The sequence below is a fragment of the Pseudophryne corroboree genome, chromosome 2, assembly GCF_028390025.1.
Source record: "Pseudophryne corroboree isolate aPseCor3 chromosome 2, aPseCor3.hap2, whole genome shotgun sequence".
In the NCBI taxonomy this organism is placed as follows: Eukaryota; Metazoa; Chordata; class Amphibia; order Anura; family Myobatrachidae; genus Pseudophryne; species Pseudophryne corroboree.
Genome location: NC_086445.1, coordinates 68,450,267 through 68,472,987, shown reverse-complemented (window position 1 = coordinate 68,472,987; position 22,721 = coordinate 68,450,267). Strand labels below are relative to the sequence as shown.

Genomic DNA, 22,721 nt, shown 5'->3' with positions numbered 1-22,721 from the left:
TAATGAGTTGCTGTAACCTCTTTCCTGGCTTTAGTAAGCGTAGGAATGACTTCCTCCGGAATGCCCTTTTCCTTCAGGATCCGGCGTTCAACCGCCATGCCGACAAACGCAGCTGCGGTAAGTCTTGGAACAGACAGGGCCCCTGCTGCCGCAGGTCCTGTCTGAGTGGCAGAGGCCATGGGTCCTCTGATATAAATTCTTGAAGTTCTGGGTACCAAGCTCTTCTTGGCCATCCACGAGTATCGTTCTTACTCCTCGCCTTCTTATTATTCTCAGTACCTTTGGTATGAGAGGCAGAGGGGAGAACACATAAACCGACTGGTACACCCACGGTGTTACCAGAGCGTCCATAGCTATCGCCTGAGGGTCCCTTGACCCGGTGCAATATCTTTTATAGCTTTTTGTTGAGGCGGGACGCCATCATGTCCACCTGTGGCCTTTCCCAATGGTGTACAATCCTATTGGAAGACTTCTGGAGGAAGTCCCCATTCTCCCGGGTGGAGGTCGTGTCTGTTGAGAAGATCTGCTTCCCAGTTGTCCACTCCGGGAATGAACACTGCTGACAGTGCTAACACATGATTTTCCGCCTATCGGAGAATCCTTGTGGCTTCTGCCATCGCCATCCTGCTTCTTGTGCCGCCCTGTTGGTTTACATGGGCGACTGCCGTGATGTTGTCTGATTGGATCAGTACCGGCTGGTTTTGAAGCAGAGGCCTTGCCGGCCTCAGGGCATTGTAAATGGCCCTCAGGTCCAGAATATTTATGTGTAGGGAAATAACCTGACTTGACCAAAGTCCCTGGAAATTTCTTCCCTGTGTGACTGCCTCCCAGCCTCAAAGGCTGGAATCCATGGTCACTAGGACCTAGTCCTGTATGCCGAACCTGCGGCCCTCTTGAAGATGGGCACTCTGCAGCCACCACAGTAGAGATACCCTGGTCCTTGGAGACAGGGTTATCAGCCTATGCATCGGAAGATGCGATCCGGACCACTTGTCCAACAGGTCCCTCTGAAAAGTTCTTGTATGGAACCTGCCTAATGGGATTGCTTCGTAGGAAGCTACCATTTTTCCCAGGACTCGCGTGCAATGATGCACCGCTACCTATTTTGGCTTCAGGAGGTCTCTGACTAGATGACAACTCCTTGGCTTTCTCCTCCGGGAGAAACACTATTTCTGGTTTATGTCCAGAACCATCCCCAGGAACAGTAGACGTGTCATAGGAACCAGCTGTGACTTTGGACTGTTTAGAATCCAACCATGCTGTTGTAGCACTTTCCAAAATAGTGCTACCCCGACTACCAACTGCTCCTTGGACTTCGCCCTTATAACGAGATTGTCCAAGTACGGGATAATTACAACTCCCTTTTTTTGAAGGAGTATCAACATTTCGGCCATTACCTTGATAAAACACCCTCGGTGCCATGTACAGTCCAAACGGCAGTGTCTGGACTTGGTAATGGTAATCCTGTACCACAAATCTGAGGTACTCCTGGCGAGGATGGTAAATGGGGACATGCAGGTAAGCATCCTTGATGTCCCAGGATACCATGTAATCCCCCTCGTCCAGGCTTGAAATAACCGCCCTGAGCGATTCCATCTTGAACTTGAATTTTTGTGTTCAAGGATTTTAAATATAAAATGGGTCACACCGAACCATGCGGTTTCGGTACCCCAACCCGTGTGGAATAGTAACCCCGTCCTTGTTGAAGTAGGGGCACCTTGAGTATTACCTGCTGGGAATACCGCTTATTAATTGCCTCTAGCACAGCCTCCCTGCCTGAGGGAGTTGTCAGCAAGGCATATTTTAGGAAACGGCTGGGGGGAGACATCTCGAATTCCAGCTTGTACCCCTGAAATACTACTTGAAAGAAACAGGGATCCACCTGTGAGCGAGCCCACTAATTGCTGAAATTTTTGAGACGGCCCCCCACCGTACCTGGCTACACCTGTGGAGCACCCGCGTCATGGTGTGGCCTCACAGGAGGCGGGGGAAGAATCTTGATTCTGGGAACAGGCTGACTGGTGCAGCTTTTTTCCCTCTACCCTTGTCTCTGTACAGAAGGGAAGCGCCATTTGACCCGCTTGCTTTTCTGAAGCCGAAAGGACTGTACCTTTGTCTGTGAGGAAACCTGAGGTAAAATTATTTCTTCCCAGCAGTTGCTGTGGATACGAGGTCCCAGAGACCATCCCCAAATAATTCCTCACCCTTATAAGGCTCTCTATGCGCTTTTTAAGTCAGCATCACCTGTCCAGTGACAGGTCTCTAATACCCTCCTGACAGAATGGACATTACATTTATTTTGGATGCCAGCCGGCAAAATATCCCTCTGTGCATCCCCCATATATAAGACGACGTCTTTAATATGTTTTTATGTTTGCCAACTAGTATCCCTGTTTGACAGGGTCACCGACCACGCTGCAGCAGCACTATCTGCAGGTCTCAGTCTAGTACCTGAGTGTGTAAATACAGATTTCAGGATAGCCTCCTGTTTTTTATCAACAGGTACCTATTAAAGTGGCCGTATCCTAAGACGGCAGTGCCACCTTTTTTGACAAACGTGTGAGCGCCTTATCCACCCTAGGGGATATCTCCCAGCGTAACTTATCCACCTGGCGGGAAAGGGTACGCCATCAGTAACTTTTTATAAATTACCAGTTTCTTAAAGGGGGAACCCACGCTTTCACACACTTCATTTATTCATCTGATGGGGGAACAAAACACTGCCTGTTTTTTCTCCCCAAACCTAAAACCCATTTTTAGAGGTGCTTGGGTTAAAGTCAGAAATGTATAACACATTTTTTATTGCCGGGATCACGTCACGGATGTTCCTAGTGGATTGTGTATATGTCTCCACCTTGTCGACACTGGAGTCAGACTCCGTGTCGACATCTGTGTCTGCCATCTGAGAGAGCGGGCGTTTTTGAGCCCCTGATGGCCTTTGAGACGCCTGGGCAGGCGCGGGCTGCGAAGCCGGCTGTCCCACAGCTGTTACGTCATCCACCCTTTTATGTAAGGAGTTGACACTGTCGGTTAATACCTTTCACCTATCCATCCACTCTGGTGTCGGCCCCACAGGGGGCGACATCACATATATCGGCCTCTGTTCTGTCACCATATAAGCCTCCTCATTCAACATGTCGACACAGCCGTACCGACACACCGCAGACACACAGGGAATGCTCTAAACGAGGACAGGACCCACAAAAGCCCTTTGGGGGGACAGAGTAAGAGTATGCCAGCACACACCAGAGCGCTATATATATATACAGGGACTAACTGAGTTATGTCCCTAATAGCTTTTATATAATATACTGTATACAGTGCCAATTTTAATGCCCCCCCTCTCTTTTCCCTCTTACTGTACTGTAGAATTGCAGGGAAGAGCCAGGGAGCTTCCCTCCAGCCGAGCTGTGAGGGAAAAATGGCGCCAGTGTGCTGAGGAGATAGGCTCCGCCCCTTTTTCGCGGCCTATTCTCCCGTTTTTTATGGAATTCTGGCAGGGGTATTTACCTCATATATAGCCCCTGGGGCCATATATTGAGGTATTTTAGCCAGCCAAGGTGTTTTTATTGCTGCCTCAGGGCGCCCCCCCCAGCGCCCTGCACCCTCAGTGACCGGAGTGTGAAGTGTGTGAGAGGAGCAATGGCGCACAGCTGCAGTGCTGTGCGCTACCTTGGTGAAGACAGAGTCTTCATGCCGCCGATTTTCCGGACCATCTTCTTGCTTCTGGCTCTGTAAGGGGGACGGCGGCGCGGCTCCGGGACCGAACATCAAGGCTGGGCCTGCGGTCGATCCCTCTGGAGCTAATGGTGTCCAGTAGCCTAAGAAGCCCAATCCGGCTGCAAGCAGGCGAGTTCGCTTCTTCTCCCCTTAGTCCCTCGCTGCAGTGAGCCTGTTGCCAGCAGGTCTCACTGAAAATAACAAATTCTAAGACTATAACTTTCTAAGAGCTCAGGAGAGCCCCTAGTGTGCATCCAACCTCGGCCGGGCACGAAATCTAACTGAGGCTTGGAGGAGGGTCATAGTGGGAGGGGCCAGTGCACACCAGGTAGTCTAAGATCTTTCTAGAGTGCCCAGCCTCCTTCGGAGCCCGCTATTCCCCATGGTACTTACGGAGTTCCCAGCATCCACTAGGACGTTAGAGAAAATGTACATTCAAGATTGTCCAATTTGCTCTCAGGGAGTCTGCCATAGGAAAGATGTATTGAAAAATTGGTAGAGAGATGGTAAATGAGAGGAGATACTTGTCATCTTGGTTTCCCACGATGAAGAAGTGATGGTTGGATGAAAAAAAGTGTGGGAGCCAGGGGAGGGGACCAGAGTGACTAAATTATGAAGACAACAGAAAGGTGGACAGGGCAGAAGTGACAGACTTCGTCAGAGTGAGGAGAAAAGGAGACCCACAGTGTCACCTTCTAGAGAAGGTGTGCCAGAAGGAGAGGCCCTCAAAAGAGGCAGAAGGAGCAGGGATGTTCGTCGGGGTAAGCCAGGTTTCAGCAATTGTAAGAAGGCTGAAGCAGTTACAGATGCATTGGTCAAGTATAGAGGACAGTTTTCTGCAGATGGTTCTGACCTTGCAGAGTGCAGGAGAGATAAGGTGGAGGTTAATCAGGGGACAGGAGGGGGAGGGGCATAGAATTGGGGAGCACATGGGTAAAAGAAGTGGGTATTCACTTGAGATGGGGGGAGCAGGGGGGTGGAATATGTAAGAAAGGGAAGTGATGAGAACAGGCCGCCATCAGAAATTCTGGGGCCCGGGACTCGCAAAATAGGCAGCCCCCCCCCCCCCCCCCCCTAAAAAATGAATATCTAAAATATATATATATATATATATATATATATATATATATATATAAAAACACCATACAAAATAAATAAAATAATATATATACACATACATACACACACATGCACACACACATTTTCTCTCTCCCACTCACTCTCCCTCATCTTACCTATCACAGGCTGGCCAGAGCTGTAGCAGCCTGTTCCCGTGTAGCTCTGCCCCATCGGTAGATGCTAGAATCAAGTGGGCTAAGGGACCTTTTCCGATATAGAACCAACCCTGCCCCATCCGTTTCATGTAGCTCCGCCCCCTTTTCATGACCGAGATCTGGGACTGTCAGAAGAGAGGGGAGAGTACGCTGCAAGGTCCTATTGAAAAGTGTCTGCCAAAATGGCTGCTGCCTCAGAGGAGACAGTTATTAAAGATACCAGAGGAGCCTCCTCTAGTATCTTTATTAACTGTCTCCTCTGAGGCGGCGGCCATTTTTGGAGGGACGTTTACAATAGAAGCTTGCAGCGTCATCTCCCCCTCCTTTGACAGCGCGAAAACTCGGTAATGAAAAGTGGGCGGAGCATCGCGGCGGCGGACGGTGGCATGAGTGGCCCGGGCCCTCTGATCCTGTCAGAAAGGCCGGGCCCGGGACATCTGTGCCCGCAGCACCCCCCTGATGGCAGGCCTGGACGAGAAGGAAGTCAGGATGGGAGGCACACTATGAAAAGACAAGGGAACTTGAAGGTGGAGTTAATTAGGGCAAAAAGGAGGACAGTGGGGAGTGCAAAGGGAGGTCATAGCATAAGTGTGGTAAGAAAAGCGGAGCGGGGAGTGAGGATCAACAGTTGACGTCAGAGGATGAAGTGAAGGGCTGTGAAATACGATGAATGCAGAACAGTAATAGAGGTCCATAGTCTGCTTGGAATTGGTAGAAGAAAAGGCGCACTTGCCTACTTTTAGGATGCCCTCTCTAGGAGGTCTCAGATTGGAGGTAGAAGTGGGAAGTGTAGGATGAATTTGCAGCAGCAGCAGGGCCATGATGTGATTCGCCAACTTATTAAGCCTCGAGATCTCCCGCTACACTGTGGGAGTGAGCGGGATCCAGAAGGCTGCACTGTGCACCCCAGAGGGGAGAGAGAACTCCTAAAATTTGAGTCTCTCAGACAGTTTTAGTAGCGTAGGCACATATGATAAACAAGACTGGAGACTGACAAAAGACGTGCCACATCTAACGAGTGATAAGCAATTCATCACTCATTTCTAATGTATCTTTCTCCTTCAGGGTGCAAAGTAGTATCCACAGGATGTACCTTGGGTTGTAAGTGTCGCGAACCAAATGGTTAACGCTTTTGAGCTTCCAGGATACAACGGTCCAGCCTCCCTATAACCCCGCCTCCTGGCTCAGGGAATTCAGTTTTTGTTTGGTGCGGCAAGAGCGGTTAGGGTTAGGCTGGTGTGTACACACGGTGAGATCTTTTCTTCCGATTCTGACTATATAGTCAGAATCGGAAGAAAAGATAGTGCAGATCGCAAGGTGAAAGTCACCTTGCGATCCTTATCCGATCCCGATGCGCTTCCCCGCCAGGTCGGCATCGCAAGAAAAGATAGACCGTGCTGGCAAGTCAATCCTTGCTAGATCGGTGTACTATCTAGTTCATATCGCAAGTGTTTCTAGTACCTTGCGATATGAGCTTGCGATGCCGATCTCCGTCATCTGGCCACTCCCCGCCGGGTCCATTTTCTTTACTGCGCGGAGGAAGAAAGAAGCAGCAGCAGCGGCAGCACGTGGAGGAGAAAACCATCCAAGGAAACGTAAGTATATCAGCAGCGGGGTTGGGGGGCAGCACTGGGGGGCACCGTATCTGCACTGGGGGGCACCATAGGGGGACATATCTGGCACTGCAGGGGGACATATCTGGCACTGCGGGGGGACATATCTGGCACCGTGGGGGACATATCTGGCACCGTAGGGGGACATATCTGGCACCATAGGGGGACATATCTGGCACTGTGGGGCAATGTATACTGGCACTGGGGGGGTGGATATCTGGCACTGTGGGGCAATGTATACTGGCACTGGGGGGGGGCATATCTGGCACTGTGGGGCAATGTAACCTGGCACTGGGGGGGCATATCTGGCACTGTGGGGCAATGTATACTGACACTGGGGGGGCATATCTGGCACTGTGGGGCAATGTATACTGGCACTGGGGGGGGGCATATCTGGCACTGTGGGGCAATATATACTGGCACTGGGGGGGGGGCATATCTGGCACTGTGGGGCAATGTATACTGGCACTGGGGGGGCAATATATCTGGTACTAGGGGGGCACCGTATCTGGCACTGTGGGGCAATTTTTCTGGCACTGTGGGGCACCGTATCTGGCACTGTGGGGCAATTTTTCTGGCACCGTGGGGCATTGTATCTGGCACTGGGGGGGCAATGTATCTGGCACTAGGGGGGGCACCGTATCTGGCACGGTGGGGCAATTTTTCTGGCACTGTGGGGCACCGTATCTGGCACTGTGGGGCAATGTATCTGGCATTGTGGGGCAATTTTTCTGGCACTGTGGGGCAATGTATCTGGCACTGTGGGGCACAGTATCTGGCACTGTGGGGCAATTTTTCTGGCACTGTGGGGCACCGTATCTAGCACTGGGGGGGCAATGTATCTGGCACTAGGGGGGGCACCGTATCTGGCACTGTGGGGCAATGTATCTGGCACTAGGGGAGCAATGTATCTGGGACTGTGGGGCAATGTATCTGGCACTGGGGGGCTCTCCCACATGCGGCTCTCCCCCCTCCTCCGCCGGCTCCGTCCTCCCACTGACAGGAGCAGCGGCATGGCCCTGCAGTGTATGCGGCTCTCCCCAGCAGCAGCAGGTTAGTCTCTCTCTCTCTCCTGTGGATGTGTTAAGTATAATTTTTTTTTTTACAGGTATCCCTACCCTATTGGATTCTACTGGACAAGTGGACGTGACCGGCGTGGGATGTAGGTAAGTAATCTGTCTCTCATTTTTACAGGTACCCTATTGGATTCTACTGGACAAGTGGACGTGACCGGCGTGGGATGTAGGTAAGTATGTGTGAGTGTGTAAGTGTGTTTTAATACATTTTTACTGTCACGGTGTGCGAGTTGTGTTTTTATTTGGGTATTTTTTGTTGTTGTAGAACTACAGGTACCAGCGACCCCGTTATTTCCCTGCATGCTGGTACTTGAGGTTCTCCAAGTACCAGCAAGCGGGGGAGGCTTGCTGGGCCTTGTAGTTCCACAACAAAAGACAATATTCTCTTCTTTAAACACATGACTATCAGCCTCCCATCCACCGCCCACGGATGGGGGGGACAGCCTCTGGCTTCACCCCTGGTCCTTGGGTGCCTGGAGGGGGGGGGGGGGTGACCCCTTGATTTAAGGGGTCCCCACTCCTCCAGGGAACCCCGGCCAGGGGTGACTAGTTGGGGGGGTAATGCTACGGCCGCAGGGACCTCCATAAATGTGTCCCCCGGCTGTGGCATTATGTGCCTGGCTAGTGGAGCCCGGTGCTGGTTTTAAAAATACGGGGGACCCCTACATCTTTTGTCCCCCGTATTTTTGGAACCAGGCCCGGACTAAGAGCCCGGTGCTGGTTGTCGAAATACGGGGAACCTCTGTCCAATTTTTTCCCAGTATTTAAACAACCAGGACTGGCTCAAAGACCCCACACATTTTTTTTTTTTTACTTTTTTAACACATTCATACCCTTCTCCATTAAGTTAATGGAATCCCTGGACAACAAAATTGCATTCATGTCCTCCTCCCACTCCCTTCCCAAACAGTAATTATTATTTTCTCTGGCTGGGTCCACAGGATTATCCACAGGATAACATTGGGATATTGTCGAGCGACAGCGAAAATGGCACCAACACGGTCACGAGCTTTCTGGCCTCCCAGGATGCATTGGGGCCTCCACTATATAGTCCCGCCCACTGATTCAGTCAGATCAGTTTTTTGCTTGGTGCGGCAGGAAGCCGCATGGTCACAGGGCTGCTGTGAAAGCAGCCTCAAGTTTTCATTACTTTATTTTTATAGACTTACTGTTTTTGTTTGAGCGACTTCTCTTAACAGCGTCTTAAACGTGTATTAGAAAGAGTCGCTCCAACAACTCCCCACCGGGTCACAACAACGCTTACCTTCGCGGTACAGTGCTGTCTCGACGGGCGTCTGTGTCGGATGTTCTAGCAGGTCCAGCAGACGTTACCAGGCTGTGGCCGGAGCATGGGGAGACAGTGAGTATATGGACTTCCTCTTACTAGAGGGGTCAGGACACAGCTACGCTGATTTGGTGGAGACTACAAACAGCGTGTTGATGCGCCGAACATCTCGAGTGTGACAGCGCTACGCTCCGGGGATCATAGGCGCCAGGACTAGGTGAGGCCGCGATCCTGGGAGTTTAAGTCAACAGGGGGTTTCAGACGCTCTCCTGGCCGTCCCTCCTCCGAGTTCATGGCCAGTTCCCGCGAGTCTCTCGTTTCATGAACTGAATAACCTCACTTCCGGCTCAGACGCTACCATGAGGGTACTCGGTCGCAGCTTAGACTCTGCGGTTGTGTACACTGGATATAAACCCGCCCAGACCGAGTCGCAGGCCTTTAGTGTCTGCATGCACGTGGAGTCGCTCAGCGTCCGTGTCCGTTGGTGAGCGTCCGTGTCCGTTATCAGTTACCAAGAGCGGCAGTGTACACCAGTAGCGTCTGAATCCACTCAGCGTCTTTCGAGCGTCTTTGCTTGGATATGGAAGTGTGGTGAGTCTCCCTGTATCCCGCTCCCTGGAGGCAGGGTATACAGTACTAAAAATTCCTTCTACTTCTTAGTGTGCACTGTTAATTTTTAGTACCTATTGCATATGAGACCTGTATATTACTGTGTTTTCTGCATGTTATGTTGAAAAAGAACCAGTTAAACAGAAGTACAAATTTCCTACTTATGTATAAGTTATTATGGAGGTTGTATTCTCATATGACAATGTCTAAATGCTTTAACATGTGACTGACTGCTAGTATGTGTGCTGACTTTTCTGTGTAATGTCAGTCCTGTTCTGACCCTCAAATCAGGTGCACTGTGGTCAGATTGATTTCACCTCTATATACTGATTATAGGGTGTGGTTCAGTCACAAAATTGTGTAGTCAATATCAGAAAAAATGTCTGTGAGCGGCAAAAGTGATGAGGAGAATTTGTCAAGCACTCCTACAGCCCTAACATGCTTATCTTGTAAGTCAGGGGTAATTGATATGATTCAATTGGTCACTTATGAGGGTTTGTGTGCAAACTGTTTCGCTTTTCAGCGAAGTAAAAAACAGGAGTTAGTTCAACCTCCAGTAGAGCCACCATGGAATATGTTCGCAAAGACTCTGTCTTCAATAGCGGACAGGTTAGCTCCAGTAGCACCACCTCAGGGGTTAGGTTACACTATGAACCCATACATAGAGCTCCCTTCCTATGGTTTGGTTCCAGTAGCCTCTACAAGCAACCAAGGGGTAGGTAAGACTAAGACAGATACGTCTGTATGGCAGACTACACAAGAGGATACATCGGATGATGATGCGGAAACAATAGATTCAACTCCGTATGATGATCAGTCGCAGAGCTTTAGTTCAGATGATGTAGCTGAACTCATTAATGCAGTAAAGGCTGTGCTTTCTCTGGAAGAACCAGCCAAGACAGCGTTAAAAGCAAAAGCACCTGTATTCAAACGAACAAAGTCAGTGAAAGCTGAATTTCCAGCGTCAGAGGAGTTGACGGAAATGATGGATGAGTCTTGGGCAGCGCCCGGTAAAAAGTATAAGATTCCTAGGAGATGGGATTCTTATTATCCATTTCCTGCTGGAGATTGTTCGAAGAGAGAAGTTCCTCCAAAAGTAGATGCACATGTTCTGCGACTCAGGCACAAATCTGCTTTGCCACTGTCATCTACCTCTTTGAATGATGTCACAGACAGGAGGGTAGAGAGCCTATTGAAAAATATTTTTTCTCTTGTGGGTGCAGTGGTAAGACCTGCTATGGCTTCGGCCTGGGTAGCAAAGGCAATGGGCGAATGGATAGAGGAACTAGAGAATGACATCCCCTCTCCTACTAGGGAGCAAGAGGATCGTCTTTGCCGTTTAAGACAATCTGCCCAGTATTTAGAAGAAGCAGCCATTGATGTAGGCACTGTTGCTTCTAAAGCTTCAGCCCTGGCAGTAGTCGCTCGCAGAGCAGTCTGGCTACGGACCTGGAAGGCAGATGCGGAGTCCAAGAAGGAATTGGAAGCATTGCCTTTCATGGGTAATATATTATTTGGAAAACCTTTATCTGATATCCTAGAGTCAGAGGCTGAATCGAAGAAGGTCAGATTTCCGGCTACCTACAACCCTAAGTCCAAGGGTTTAAAATTTCGCTCATTTCGCTGGCAAAGCAAAGCGAAAGGTAAAGAGGAGCCTAAACAACCCCCGTTTAAAAGGGGTAGGAAGCAGTGGGCTAGCAAAAAGCCAGCTTCCAAACCTGAACAGAAACCCTCAGCCTGAAGAGACGGGCCTCCACCTGGAGGATTCCAGGGTTGGGGGCCGACTCCTGCAATTTACACACACATGGCAACAGTCAACAACAGATGCCTGGGTGCAGAAGGTAGTATCTCAGGGGTATGGGTTCCCATTCAGGAGGCAGCCTCCTCAAAGATTTTTTTGCACCAGCCCGTCTTGTATAGAGTCGAAGGCCAATGCCCTGCAAGAAGCAGTCCAAAAATTACTGCAGTCAGGTGTGATTGTCCCAGTACCTCCATCACAAAAGGGACAGGGGTATTACTCCAATCTGTTTCTAATCCAGAAACCAAATGGGTCATATCGACCAATTCTAAATCTGAAGATGTTGAACAATTACATATGGATCCCGAAGTTCCACATGGAGACGTTACGCTCCATAATGTTGGCTATGGAACCGGGAGACTATATGGTATCTCTGGATGTGCGGGATGCTTACCTACATGTGCCTATAGCACTATCACATCAGTGTTACCTCAGGTTTGCCATCCTCAAGGAACACTTCCAGTTCCAAGCTCTGCCCTTCGGGCTAGCTACAGCACCCAGGGTGTTTACCAAGATCATGGTGGTTATGGCAGCTTGTCTGCGCAAACAAGGGATAAGGATATTCCCATACCTAGATGACCTATTAATCTTAGCACAGTCGCAAGATTTACTGTTGAGCCATCTCCAACAGACGATAGTTTGTTTACAGAGACACGGGTGGCTCATAAATTGGGAGAAGTCGTCCCTGAATCCATCACAGCGGATGGTTCATTTGGGAGCCATATTGGATTCAGATCTACAGAGAGTTCTCTTACCAGAGAAGAAAATAGTCAAGGTGCAGGTCATGGCTCAGGAAGCGTTGCAAGCCCAGACAATGTCAGTCCATGCAGCAATGCGGCTGTTGGGTCTGATGGTATCAACGTTCGACATGGTGGAATATGCGCAATTCCACTCCAGACCATTGCAGCATCTCATTTTGACAAAATGGAACGGAAATCATCAAACAATAAAGAAGCAGATGATAAAGATTCCAGTAAATGTAAAAAGGTCTCTAGCATGGTGGCTACAGACAGACCATTTAAACAAGGGGAGACCCTTTTGGATAAAAGAGTGGCAAGTCCTGACGACAGATGCCAGCCTGCAAGGTTGGGGGGCGGTACTCGGAAGCCTATGGTTCCAGGGAAAATGGACCGCAAGGGAAAGTCGCCTGCCGATAAATCTGTTAGAAATAAGAGCCACTTACTTGGCTCTGGTTCAGGCAAAGGACAATCTACAAGGAAGACCAGTCCAGATCCGCTCAGACAATGCGACGGCAGTAGCATACCTAAATCATCAAGGAGGGACTCACAGCAAGAGTCTGATGGAGGAAGTAACTCCCATTCTAAAGTGGGCAGAACTCCATCTCCCAGCATTGTCAGCAGTATTTGTCCCGGGTGTACTAAATTGGGAAGCGGATTTTCTCAGTCGGCACACCATTCAGGAAACCGAATGGGCACTACACCCAGAAGTGTTTCAAACACTGGTGAACAGATGGGGTCTACCGGAGATAGACCTTATGGCGTCTCGTCTAAACAACAAAGTTCCGAGGTACGGATCAAGAACAAGGGACTCAGGAGCAGTCCTGGTAGACGCACTGTCAGTAGAATGGAGGTTTCAGCTGGCATATCTGTTCCCTCCAATATCTCTATTACCCAGAGTAGTGAGAAAGATAAAACAGGCAAAAGGAGCAATCATTCTAATAGCTCCAGCTTGGCCAAGAAGGCATTGGTACACAGATCTGTGGAGAATGTCCGTGGAAGCACCGATACTGCTCCCTCAACGTTCAGATCTGTTAATGCAGGGTCCTTGTTGTCACAGTCATCTGGATCGCCTGTCTTTGACGGCGTGGCTGTTGAAACCTCTATCTTAGAGGCTAAAGGATTTTCAAAGCAAGTAATCCAAACCATGCTTAGAGCAAGAAAGCCTTCTTCGGCCCGTGTATATCATAAAATATGGCAAGCCTATATTCATTGGTGTTCTGGAAAAAATTACAATCCAATAGCCTTTAAAATAGCTAGAATTTTGGATTTTCTGCAGGCAGGATTGGATAAGGGGTTGAAGGTTGCTTACTTGAGGGTGCAAGTCTCAGCGTTGACTGTATGGTTTCAGCAGAAGATTGCTGACCTACAGGATGTACGTACTTTTTTCCAAGGAGTAGTACATATTCAACCTCCATTTGTTCCTCCTGCAGCTCCCTGGGATTTGAATTTAGTTCTTAAATTTCTCCAGGGTCCTTTGTTTGAACCACTTGAGAGAGCAGATCTTAAGTGGTTAACGGTTAAAGTTCTTTTTTTACTGGCAATGGCGTCAGCCAGAAGAGTGTCAGATTTAGGAGCATTATCATGTAAGTCTCCTTTCCTAAGTTTTTTTCCAGACAGAGCAGTTCTCAGAACGAGATCTAGTTACCTTCCAAAGGTGGTGTCAAAGTTTCACCTGAATGAAGAGATTGTAGTCCCAGCTTTTCAGGTATCGGGACTATCTGCGGGAGAAGCGTCACTGGACGTGGTCTGGTCTTTAAAAATCTACATAGATCGTACTAGTGCCATCAGGAAAACAGATTCCCTCTTCATCCTCTACGGATTCCATAGGAGAGGTTGGCCTGCTAGTAAATAGACGCTGGCGAGATGTCTCCGAATGGTAATATCTGAAGCTTATTCTCATGCAGATCTCCCTATTCCGGCTAATGTCTCTGCACACTCTACACGTAAGGTAGGTCCTTCTTGGGCAGCACAACAGGGTGCATCAGCAGAACAGATATGTAAGGCAGCCACATGGTCTTCCATAAACACATTCATCAGACATTATGCCTTGGATACTTTTGCCTCTCATGACGCAGACTTCGGGCGAAAGGTCCTCCTGTGCAATCAGGAGCGTCCCCACCACTAAAATGGCTTTGGGAATCCCAATGTTATCCTGTGGATAATCCTGTGGACCCAGCCAGAGAAATGAACGTTATGGTAAGAACTTACCGTTGATAACGTGATTTTTCTTATGTCCACTGGTATCCACAGGGATCCCACCCGGACGCATCTGATTTGAGGATCTAGACAAACACTAAAAACCTCTTCCTTCTTGTATGGAAGGGTGTGCATGTGTGTTCTTATCGCCTGTACAGGTCTCTACCTAATGTTCCTGCCTATAATCGCTGTGGAAAGAACTGATCTGACTGAATCAGTGGGCGGGACTATATAGTGGAGGCCCCAATGCATCCTGGGAGGCCAGAAAGCTCGTGACAGTGTTGGTGCCATTTTCGCTGTCGCTCGACAATATCCCAATGTTATCCTGTGGATACCTGTGGACATAAGAGAAATCACGTTATCAACGGTAAGTTCTTACCATAACGTTCATTTTTTCTATAAAAATGTATAATATATTACAAGTATGATGAGCAGGCAGGCCTGGAGATGCAAATTAGTGGCGGAGGGCTGGGTCAGTTGATGGTGGGGGACTTCGTAAGCCATTGGTGGTGGCAGCGCGCATCGGCTCATAGGCAGTAGTGGGCATTGGCTCGGCGGCGGTAGGGGTCATCGGCAGGATTCGGCGAACATTATGGCTGTAGTGCCTCACCAGCCACTGACCTCACCGCACGCCACTGGTAAAAAGTGGACTCTTGCCTGCCGTGATGTATAAAATGGGGACAATTGCCTGCAGTAATGTATAAAATGGGGATTCCGCCCTGATGTAAAAAATAGGGACACGTGCCTGCCATAATGTGTAAAAAGGGGGACACTTGCCTGCCGTAATGTATAAAATGGGGACTCTTGCCTGCCGTGATGTATAAAATGGGGACAATTGCCTGCAGTAATGTATAAAATGGGGATTCTGCCCTGATGTAAAAAATGGGGACTCTTGCCTGCCATAATGTGTAAAATGAGGACTCTTGCCTGCCGTAATGTGTAAAATGAGGACTCTTGCCTGCCGTAATGTGGGGATTTAATGTATCAAGGGCATTGCGGAGTGTGGCATAATATGGTGCAGGGGGCATTACTGTGTGGGGCTTAAGATGGTAGAATTTTTATTTCCCTATGGTGGGCGTGATCTGTTGGTACACGGTCAAATACTGGGTTATGAGATAGATAGATATATCCTCTGTTCAGGTGGCACTCACGGCGAAGAAACAGAACAAGAGCCAAAAATGCTGTCAGCATCTTTGGCTCTTGTCCTGTTTCTTCACCGTGAGTGCTGCCTGAACAGAGGATGAATATTTGGGGAAGGAATGTTCCTTTCTTCAATGGGAGGGCACCGGCCTGTTTAATGTAATTTACTTGAAGGTATTGGAGTGCCACCTGACTGGTCGTTGTATAGATAGATAGATATATATATATCTAATAGTATTTTTAGGCTTTTTGTATGTGACGGTTGTATTTTGTCGGCTAATTGTGTTATTTTATTTTCAACCAGCAATGTCATCTGAGGAGTACCGCCAATTCTGGTCAGGATTCATTGATCTGTACCGTCAGAACGAGTGCCTGTGGCGTGTCAGAAGCCCGGACTATGCCAACAGAATCAAGCGGAATCGGGCATATCAGCAGCTTATTGAGTACAGTAGAGGCAGAAACTCTGATGTCGATGTGAATTGGGTGAAGAAAAAAATGTCAAATTTCCGAACAGTGTTCGTGAAGGAACGCAAGAAGGTGCAAGAATCACAGCGATCCGGAGCCGGGACTGATGAGGTCTATAAACCGACGCTGTGGTACTATGACCAAATTCAGTTCATTATAGAGCAAGAGGCGCGGGTAAGGTCACGGGACACTCTAGATCCAGAGTCTCCAGTTCTTGTGGAAGAGAGAGGAGAGTCTTGATCTGGTAAGTACACACACATTTGTTTCATATGCCACCCACCAATTTTGACATAGACCTAATTTTTGTTTTTCTTATATTGCAGGATGCTACCCCGGAGCTGGATGTGGAGCCTACCACAGGCCAAGGGGCAGAAGTGCAGGAGCCGGTGGCACCGCCACAGGCGCGCCCAGGAAGACCGAGGCGCACGGCAAGGAGGACCGCTTCTGCCCCCTATAGCAACCCCTCTGTCTCCCAGCAGTTTTTTCAACGCGCTGAGGAGGTTTTGCATAGGCCCCCGGATGCCGAACAACAATTTGGCAATTTTATTGCATCGGAGATGCGCCGATGACGGATGACAAAAAATTCATCCTCCAACGGTTAGTCAATGAGGCTGTCTCACGCGGCAGGCACCAAACACTGGTGCCGGCATGTGAGATAGTGCCAACTGACCCTTGGTATCACCCAAATTTGTCCCGTCCCCCCTTCCCAAACAACCCCCCCATGGAGCATGCGCTGGTAAACCCCCCCAGCAACCGTTTTTTTTCCCATCGGGAGCCACACAGCCCAGCCCCTCCCCCCCAATCTAGCACCTCGTCCAGTGGCATGTACTCTGACATGCAGAGTACACAGTCCTCTGTGCTGGGCGACCCACGCTTTTTTCATTTATAATTAGTTTTTTGTACCCGGTTTTTTAGTTTTGTTTGAAAAATCTGCTGGTGACCTTATCCTACGCTCTTGCTCAAAGTGAACTGTATTGAGGTCATTAGTACTGCAGCGTCGGTTTTGTGTCCTCACTGTCCCGGACTACGGATCGTTGTGAAGACTGCACTTCTTGTGTTCCTTCAAGACTGTTTGGAAATTTGATGATGTTCTTCACCCAAGGCAAAACTGTTTGCCTCTACTGTACTCGGATATGCCCGTTTCCTGTTCTGTTGGCATAGTCCCTGTCCAAAGGCACTCGTTCTCATGGTACAGCTTATGAATCCTGGCCAGAGTTGGCGTTGGCATTTAATATTTTTATAAAGTTTTGGAAAAAACAAACTCTGTGGTGTATTTTTTTAAAAATGTAAAGGGGCTTACATTGTGTTATCGGCAGGTAGTAAAAACGCTCTATAGCATTTTTAGGTGGGGGTGGGTTTTTTTTTGGGGGGGGGTGGATGGGAGTTGAGTGTTGCTGAGGTGGGGGGGAGGGGATACTGCCGAAAACCACATATTTTTATGTTTTTTTGGGGTCATGTTTTATTAAGAGGCTAATTCAGACTTGATCGTAGCCCTGCATAATTTTGCAGGTCTACGATCAGGCACACAGACATGCAGGGGGACGCCCAGCACAGGGCTAGTCTGCCCCGCATGTCAGGCCCACAGAAGTGCAAAAGCATCATACAGCTGCAATGCTTTTGCACTTCAGTAGTAACTTCCAGCCAGCACAACTTTTGCGTTCTAGCCGGGAGCTACTCGTCGTTGGCCGGGTCACAGCGGCTCTGTGTGACGCCACGCTGCTGCGGCCTGCCCCCTACCCCCCCCCCCCCCCCGCACAGTCTGAACACGCCTGCGTTGGCCGGACCGCGCCCACAAAACGGCAACCGAACGCCGCCGTGCCACCCCCTCCCGCCTGAGCCTGTCAATCAGGCAGAGGCGATCGCAAGGCCACGACAGCTGTCGGCCATTCGGCGCACTTCTGACCTGATCGCTGCGATGAACTGCAGCAAGCAATCAGGTCAGAATGACCCCCTTACTCAGAAGCATACACAGACCAGTAAGATCTGTGCATGCTTCTGTGTAAAAATGTTAAGAAAGTGTTTAAAAAAAAAAAATGATGTGCAGGTCCCCCCAAAAAACATAACCTGCCTCGGGCTCTTTGAGCCGGTCCTGGTTTCAAAAATATGAGGGAAAAATGGAGTAAGGGTCCCCCATATTTAAGCAACCAGCACCGGGCTCTTTGTCCGGTCCTGGTTCCAAAGATACGGGGGACAAAAAGAGTAGGGGTCCCCCATATTTTTGAAACCAGCACCGGGCTCCACTAGCCAGGGAGGTGATGCCGCAGCCGGGGGACACTTTTATACAGGTCCCTGCGGCCACAGCATTGTGTCAAAAAAGAATATTGTCTTTTGCTGTGGAACTAAAGTCCCAGCAAGCCTCCCCCACATGCTGGTACTTGGAGAACCACAAGTACCAGCATGCAGAGAATTAAAAGGCCTGCTGGTACCTACAGTTCCCCAACAAAATAAATACCCCAAGAAAGACAAAACACACACACCGTGAAGGTAAAAGTGTATTGACGCACACCGACACACTCGCACATACTTACCTAGTGTCCCACGCAGCCCCTCGGTCCTCTTGTCCATGTAGAATCCATGGGTTCACTGGAAAAAAAATGTAAAAAAAAAAACAGCCACAGAGCAGAAAAGCACGGTTTTAAAAATGACTGACAGTCGAAAAAGACACTCCCCCAACCCTGTAATGCCATCCCACTATTATAATGAGATAGCCAAAATCTTATAAGCACACAAACACAGATCTCAAGAAAAGTTAATCAAAATCTGTACTATCTGGGCTCCAGGGAGTTCAAGGGAAATCTCAAGTAAAAATTAGAGATGTGCACTTGAAATTTTTCGGGTTTTGTGTTTTGGTTTTGGGTTCGGTTCCGCGGCCGTGTTTTGGGTTCGACCGCGTTTTGGCAAAACCTCACCGAATTTTTTTTGTCGGATTCGAATGTGTTTTGGATTCGGGTGTTTTTTTCAAAAAACCCTAAAAAACAGCTTAAATCATAGAATTTGGGGGTCATTTTGATCCCAAAGTATTATTAACCTCAAAAACCATAATTTCCACTCATTTTCAGTCTATTCTGAACACATCACACCTCACAATATTATTTTTAGTCCTAAAATTTGCATCGAGGTCGCTGGATGACTAAGCTAAGCGACCCTAGTGGCCGACACAAACACCTGGCCCATCTAGGAGTGGCACTGCAGTGTCACGCAGGATGGCCCTTCCAAAAAACACTCCCCAAACAGCACATGACGCAAAGAAAAAAAGAGGCGCAATGAGGTAGCTGTGTGAGTAAGCTAAGCGACCCTAGTGGCCGACACAAACACCTGGCCCATCTAGGAGTGGCACTGCAGTGTCACGCAGGATGGCCCTTCCAAAAAACCCTCCCCAAACAGCACATGACGCAAAGAAAAAAAGAGGCGCAATGAGGTAGCTGTGTGAGTAAGCTAAGCGACCCTAGTGGCCGACACAAACACCTGGCCCATCTAGGAGTGTCACTGCAGTGTCACGCAGGATGGCCCTTCCAAAAAACACTCCCCAAACAGCACATGACGCAAAGAAAAAAAGGCGCAATGAGGTAGCTGTGTGAGTAAGCTAAGCGACCCTAGTGGCCGACACAAACACCTGGCCCATCTAGGAGTGGCACTGCAGTGTCACGCAGGATGGCCCTTCCAAAAAACACTCCCCAAACAGCACATGACGCAAAGAAAAAAAGAGGCGCAATGAGGTAGCTGTGTGAGTAAGCTAAGCGACCCTAGTGGCCGACACAAACACCTGGCCCATCTAGGAGTGGCACTGCAGTGTCACGCAGGATGGCCCTTCCAAAAAACACTCCCCAAACAGCAGCACATGACGCAAAGAAGAAAAAAAAGAGGCGCAATGAGGTAGCTGTGTGACTAAGATAAGCGACCCTAGTGGCCGACACAAACACCTGGCCCATCTAGGAGTGGCACTGCAGTGTCACGCAGGATGGCCCTTCCAAAAAACACCACCCAAACAGCACATGACGCAAAGAAAAATGAAAGAACAAAGAGGTGCAAGATGGAATTGTCCTTGGGCCCTCCCACCCACCCTTATGTTGTATAAACAGGACATGCACACTTTAACCAACCCATCATTTCAGTGACAGGGTCTGCCACACGACTGTGACTGAAATGACGGGTTGGTTTGGACCCCCACCAAAAAAGAAGCAGTTAATCTCTCCTTGCACAAACTGGCTCTACAGAGGCAAGATGTCCACCTCATCATCATCCTCCGATATATCACCGTGTACATCCCCCTCCTCACAGATTATCAATTCGTCCCCACTGGAATCCACCATCTCAGCTCCCTGTGTACTTTGTGGAGGCAATTGCTGCTGGTCAATGTCTCCACGGAGGAATTGATTATAATTCATTTTAATGAACATCATCTTCTCCACATTTTCTGGATGTAACCTCGTACGCCGATTGCTGACAAGGTGAGCGGCGGCACTAAACACTCTTTCGGAGTACACACTTGTGGGAAGGCAACTTAGGTAGAATAAAGCCAGTTTGTGCAAGGGCCTCCAAATTGCCTCTTTTTCCTGCCAGTATAAGTGCGGACTGTCTGACGTGCCTACTTGGATGCGGTCACTCATATAATCCTCCACCATTCTTTCAATGGGGAGAGAATCATATGCAGTGACAGTAGACGACATGTCCGTAATCGTTGTCAGGTCCTTCAGTCCGGACCAGATGTCAGCATCAGCAGTCGCTCCAGACTGCCCTGCATCACCGCCAGCGGGTGGGCTCGGAATTCTGAGCCTTTTCCTCGCACCCCCAGTTGCGGGAGAATGTGAAGGAGGAGATGTTGACAGGTCGCGTTCCGCTTGACTTGACAATTTTGTCACCAGCAGTTCTTTGAACCCCAGCAGACTTGTGTCTGCCGGAAAGAGAGATCCAAGGTAGGTTTTAAATCTAGGATCGAGCACGGTGGCCAAAATGTAGTGCTCTGATTTCAACAGATTGACCACCCGTGAATCCTTGTTAAGCGAATTAAGGGCTCCATCCACAAGTCCCACATGCCTAGCGGAATCGCTCTGTGTTAGCTCCTCCTTCAATGTCTCCAGCTTCTTCTGCAAAAGCCTGATGAGGGGAATGACCTGACTCAGGCTGGCAGTGTCTGAACTGACTTCACGTGTGGCAAGTTCAAAGGGCAGCAGAACCTTGCACAACGTTGAAATCATTCTCCACTGCGCTTGAGACAGGTGCATTCCACCTCCTATATCGTGCTCAATTGTATAGGCTTGAATGGCCTTTTGCTGCTCCTCCAACCTCTGAAGCATATATAGGGTTGAATTCCACCTCGTTACCACTTCTTGCTTCAGATGATGGCAGGGCAGGTTCAGGCGTTTTTGGTGGTGCTCCAGTCTTCTGTACGTGGTGCCTGTACGCCGAAAGTGTCCCGCAATTCTTCTGGCCACCGACAGCATCTCTTGCACGCCCCTCTCGTTTTTTAAATAATTCTGCACCACCAAATTCAAGGTATGTGCAAAACATGGGACGTGCTGGAATTTGCCCATATTTAATGCACACACAATATTGCTGGCGTTGTCCGATGCCACAAATCCACAGGAGAGTCCAATTGGGGTAAGCCATTCCGCGATGATCTTCCTCAGTTGCCGTAAGAGGTTTTCAGCTGTGTGCGTATTCTGGAAACCGGTGATACAAAGCGTAGCCTGCCTAGGAAAGAGTTGGCGCTTGCGAGATGCTGCTACTGGTGCCGCCGCTGCTGTTCTTGCGGCGGGAGTCCATACATCTACCCAGTGGGCTGTCACAGTCATATAGTCCTGACCCTGCCCTGCTCCACTTGTCCACATGTCCGTGGTTAAGTGGACATTGGGTACAGCTGCATTTTTTAGGACACTGGTGACTCTTTTTCTGAGGTCTGTGTACATTTTCGGTATCGCCTGCCTAGAGAAATGGAACCTAGATGGTATTTGGTACCGGGGACACAGTACCTCCAACAAGTCTCTAGTTGGCTCTGCAGTAATGATGGATACCGGAACCACGTTTCTCACCACCCAGGATGCCAAGGCCTCAGTTATCCGCTTTGCAGCAGGATGACTGCTGTGATATTTCATCTTCCTCGCAAAGGACTGTTGGACAGTCAATTGCTTGGTGGAAGTAGTAAAAGTGGTCTTACGACTTCCCCTCTGGGATGATCATCGACTCCCAGCAGCAACAACAGCAGCGCCAGCAGCAGTAGGCGTTACACGCAAGGATGCATCGGAGGAATCCCAGGCAGGAGAGGACTCGTCAGAATTGCCAGTGACATGGCCTGCAGGACTATTGGCATTCCTGGGGAAGGAGGAAATTGACACTGAGGGAGTTGGTGGGGTGGTTTTCGTGAGCTTGGTTACAAGAGGAAGGGATTTACTGGTCAGTGGACTGCTTCCGCTGTCGCCCAAAGTTTTTGAACTTGTCACTGACTTATTATGAATGCGCTGCAGGTGACGTATAAGGGAGGATGTTCCGAGGTGGTTAACGTCCTTACCCCTACTTATTACAGCTTGACAAAGGCAACACACGGCTTGACAAATGTTGTCCGCATTTCTATTGAAATACTTCCACACCGAAGAGCTGATTTTTTTGGTATTTTCACCAGGCATGTCAATGGCCATATTCCTCCCACGGACAACAGGTGTCTCCCCGGGTGCCTGACTTAAACAAACCACCTCACCATCAGAATCCTCCTTGTCAATTTCCTCCCCAGCGCCAGCAACACCCATATCCTCCTCATCCTGGTGTACTTCAACACTGACATCTTCAATCTGACTATCAGGAACTGGACTGC

The 22,721-nt window shown here is 49.1% G+C and overlaps 1 protein-coding gene and 1 long non-coding RNA gene across 3 annotated transcripts in view; one reads left to right on the top strand and one right to left on the bottom strand.

Annotated features, from left to right (window-relative positions):
• Nucleotides 1-5,136, bottom strand: part of LOC134999232 (cyclic nucleotide-binding domain-containing protein 2-like) — a 713,550-nt gene extending 708,414 nt beyond the window's left edge. The window contains exon 1 of one of the 2 annotated variants that reach the window (XM_063951415.1): nucleotides 4,956-5,136. The gene's annotated coding sequence lies outside the window, so the exon portion shown is untranslated. The remainder of the gene's footprint in view (nucleotides 1-4,955) is intronic. The other variant, XM_063951414.1, reaches the window with a different exon arrangement.
• Nucleotides 5,137-5,330: 194 nt separating this feature from the next.
• Nucleotides 5,331-17,177, top strand: LOC134999205 (uncharacterized). The gene is made up of 3 exons (XR_010201369.1): nucleotides 5,331-5,521; nucleotides 15,756-16,160; nucleotides 16,240-17,177. It is a non-coding gene; the product is annotated as an uncharacterized LOC134999205 (long non-coding RNA).
• The last annotated feature ends 5,544 nt before the right edge of the window (nucleotides 17,178-22,721 follow it).